The sequence below is a fragment of the Molossus molossus genome, unplaced genomic scaffold (genome assembly GCF_014108415.1).
Source record: "Molossus molossus isolate mMolMol1 unplaced genomic scaffold, mMolMol1.p scaffold_m16_p_10, whole genome shotgun sequence".
NCBI lineage: Eukaryota > Metazoa > Chordata > Mammalia > Chiroptera > Molossidae > Molossus > Molossus molossus.
In genome coordinates, this window is record NW_023425345.1 from 6,303,781 (window position 1) to 6,308,295 (window position 4,515).

The window sequence follows — 4,515 nt, forward strand, 5'->3', positions numbered from 1 at the left end:
CCAATGTGTTTATGTACCTTTTATGCTGAAATTGAATCAGTCCGTTGCAGTATAAACACTATTTATTATTTCAAGAGTAAAACATTGCACTAATTAATGATAATGAAGGCTATTAATTTTATGAAATAAAACAATAATTGAGCTTTAAACAGTTGAATTGGGAAGTTGATGGTTAATATAAATAGTAAGAGAGTGTATTTGCTGATAATTTCAGGAAGAACATAGTACATCTGAACTTATTAAATTTAAATAACAATAAAAGGCAGAAAATAGATTTAGTTATATTATCTAATCTCCATAGATTTAGAGTACCAGCATTTCTCACATGGAACAGAATCCCTTTAAGTATTCTATTTCATTAAAATTTTTTTTTTCTTCATTGATTTTTTAGAGAGAGGGAGAGACAGATAGAAACATCGATGAGAGAGGACATCGACTGGCTACCTCCTGCATGCCCTCCACTGGGGATCGGCCCCACAACCTGAGCATGTGCCCTGACCAGAAATCGAACTGGCGACCTCTTGGTGCACGGGTCAATGCTCAACCACTGAACCACACCGGCCGGGCTCTATTTCATTTTTTAGAGGTTTAAATCATTTTAGGGCATAGATCCTACAGGAAAACTGTCTCGTTGGAGAATTGTTCACATCTTGTGAGAATACATCAGAAGCAAAATGTCAACCCTGCCACATCCAACTTTCACAAAGAGAAAAGTGCTCAAAATTAGTTCAAGATCCATGATCAATTATTTTTTGAGGCAGACGTGATGAAAATGATAAAGAGAATTAAGAGAGGAGACAGTTTTACAGATAAACAGGGTACCCCAAACGCATTTTGTTCTTATTATTCAAACCTCAAAACATCAGACTGTACCAGGATGCCTTAGGAAGACCGTGCCTCATAGTGTTGAGCCTTTGGAGGCTAACAGTTAAACAAAATGCTTGCAGAAGTGACTGCTGTCGACTGCCAATCATTTTCAGAAGTTGAAGGTGAAGGCTTTGGGGATCTGCCTGAGCCATTGACCCTGAGTACAGAGTTCCTTCTAGAAACTTACTGCCCACAACTTTGACCAGAACGGTCTTCCACTGTGCGCTGAGATTAGGGGTATGTCTGATGTGCTGGCTGAATAGGAGTTTGCCAAGCTTCACGGGAGAGCAGGAGAGGACACCTGGGAGCGACCTACACCGACAGGGCTGAGATCTTGTTATTATTACGCAGGAAAATGTCAGCATTTAAGTTGGGAGACTCGCATTTATAATAATAAAGTTGCAGTAATATTCTGCTCCTGATGGATAATGTTTCAGATTTATTATTGGATCCTGGAAGCTTGTTTGAGGACGTGGATGGTTAACTCTGGTTCCTCAGGGCCCAGGGCTCTGCTGCTGGGGGTATTGGCCAGCAGGGGCCCTCCAGGCCTGCAGGGGCTGGGTTTGGGGCATAGGCTGGCAAATGTCGTCTGTTAGCCACTTGTCACAGATGAGACCTCAAAGCTATGTGGATCCTTTGACCATGACCCAGGCCCCTAAGTCCCTCTGGGCATCCCTGCCCCTCCCGTGGCCAGCGGCCATGTCCTGAGCCCAAGGGAGTCCGGGGCGGATGAGGCCCCAGCCTCTCCGCATCCCGAAAGCTCCTGGTCCCACAGCAGGTGGGTGAGTATTGCCTCCCCTCCAGCTTGAGAGATGGTGCAGCCACTTTGGAAGAGAGTTTGGCAGTTCTTACAAACTAAACACACTCCTACCATACGACCCAGAATTCATGCTCCTTGGTATTTACCCACAAGAGTTGAAAGCACGCCCACACAAAACCCGGCACGCAGATGTTCATAGCAGCTTTATTCATATTGCCCAGACATGGAAGCAAGGTGTCCTTCAGGGGGCGAATGGATGTGCCGGGCTCAGCACCGCTCAGCTCCCCACGCGCCGCCCTCCTCCCAGGGCTCCCTGAGCAATGACTGGCACGCGAGGACCCCAGGCCCGGCCATTTCTGCCCCACGGGGCCTTCTAACCGGCAGTGTTTGGCCGGAGTTCTCCGAGGGCTGCCGGATATCTCCCCAGGCCTAGACGGTCTGATGGCCTCTCCAGCCCGGATCCGCTGTCCCCTCTCCTTTCACCCCCAGCACATGCTTTGCATGTGTCCCTCCCTCTGAGGGACAGCTCCCTGGAGGTCTCCAGCCGTGACGGTTCCATAATTGCCACCTGCTGCGTGCACCGCTCTGGGCTGGGTTCTCCGGGGCGGACAGACGAGGGAGATGTGTCCTACACGCCAGGTCTCTCGGGACTTCAGTGAGTGAGGACTTGCACCGTTACATTTAGCTCCCAGAGAAATACAAACATTTTTCATGGTCACCTCTGTCTCAACCTCCCCCATCCACCAAATCAGCTTGGTTTATGGATGTTTCAGCCTCACCAAGCAACGTGAACCACCTGGCATCTATGTGCGTAGAGATATCTTGCAGGCTCTGAACCACAAGGCCAGGGTTCAAATCCTGACCCAGCCACCTCCCGGCTCGTTGACCTGGGTCAGGTCATGGAACTTCTCTGTGCCTTAGTTCCCTCACTTACAAAAAGGAGAGGATAAAGGTAGTGTCTGCCTCAGAAGGTTGTGGAGATTAAATGAGCTGATCCCACTAAATCAATGGGGCAGCACCGGCCAGAAATAAGCTCCCAATAATTCTCAGCTATTTCTTAAAAAATATTTTTTCTTTATTGATTTTAGAGAGAGAGGAAGAGAGATAGAAACATCAATGAGAGAGAACATAGATTGGCCACCTCCCACATGCCCGCCACTGGGGATCGGGCCCACAACCTGGGCATGTGCCCTGACTGGGAATCGAACTGGCGACCTCCTGGTGCCTGGGTCAACGCTCAACCACTGAGCCGCACTGGCTGGGCAATTCTCAGCTATTTTTATGGGGAACTCAGTCTTGTAACTTAGTTCGTCCCTCTCATTAGAGACCAGGTACAGGACACCCAGTGAAATTTGAATGTCGGAACACAATGAATAATTTTTTTAGCGTGAGTTTGTCCTTTATACCCCACCTCCACCCCTTTAGTCTTCTTCCCTCAGCCCCCCGGCTGGTGCCAGGAACTCCACCTGCTTCTCAGCCTGTTAGGGACAGCATTTCTTTTTTCCATTTTTTGCACAGATAGAGTGGGAGGGAGAGAGAGGAAGAGAGAGAGAGAGGGAAACATCGATGTGAAAGGGACACATCGAGTGGCTGCCACCCGCACGACCAACCAGGGCCGGGGACAAACTGCAACCGAGGTACATGCCCTTAGCGGGAACCGAACCTGGGTCTCTCCGGACCGCAGGCGGATGCTCTAACCGCTGAGCCAAACCGACCAGGGCTAGGGACAGCATTTCTGTGCTCGGCCACACTGTCCTCAGACTCCCTGTGGTGCCGCAAAGACCCAAGATCCTTCGTTGCACAGAACTGTCCTTCTGAATGCCGCTGAGTTTCAACCCGCACCCATCCCCACCCACCCCGACACGTCTACACGCTTCCGGTTTGGTTTGGCTTTACAATAAGAAATATTTTATTGCAATTTTTGTTTTTCAGTTAACAGCACCCGAACACCTTGGAATTAATAGCTTGGATTTCCTTCTAATACCGATAGGTCCATCTCATTCATTTTTAACACAGGTTCTACTTTAGAATGTAATTTCACTATCGGTGACCGTTTAAGTTGTTTATCATTTTCATCCACCACCAACATTGCTGCAAGGGACAGGGATTTGTGAAAAAAAAAAGCAACGAGAACATTTGCTCTGAGGTGTATTAAAACGTTTTGTAAAACGAGAAAGAACCATTGAAACGGCGGGGCGCTGTTGAGAGAACATGACCATAAAATTGAAAGCCTAGAAACTAAGTACATACGGGGCCTTTCTGGATCAGGAACGTGGCATTTCGGATCCATGGACAAAGAACAGGTGAATCAGCAGATGATACAGAAACACCTGGGCCACTCGCGGGGCACAAGGCCAGCTCTCCATCTCACACGCGTGCCTTCCAAAGTCATTCACATTCTACATGCAAAGCTTGAAACACAAAAAGAACTGGAAACCAAATAAATTAATTAGGACACATGTGCTTTGAAGTGGGGAAGGCCTTTGGAAAGTTGACCCCTGCACCGGAGCCAGGTTGGGGCTCAGGGGAGGTCTGTGTGACACCCACGAGCCTCCTCCACACCGTTAAAGGACAAACCACAAACCGGGGGAAAATTGGCGCCATGCGTGAAAGACCACAGATAAATCACGTTTAAAAGCTCATCAGAAATGGTGAACACCTGGTAGAACCAAGCCTTTGCTGGGCTTAGCTCAGTGAAAAGTTACCAAGGCCCACGGAGTAGAAAAGTACGTGCAGCTGGCCAGTGTGGCTCAGTGGCTTGAGCGTCGTCCATGCACCAGGGGGTCACCGAATCCCAGTGGGGGGCGTGCAGGAGGCAGCAGATCCACGTTTCTCTCTCACAGTGTTTCTCTCTCCCTCTCCCTTCTTTTTTCTCTAAAATCAATAAA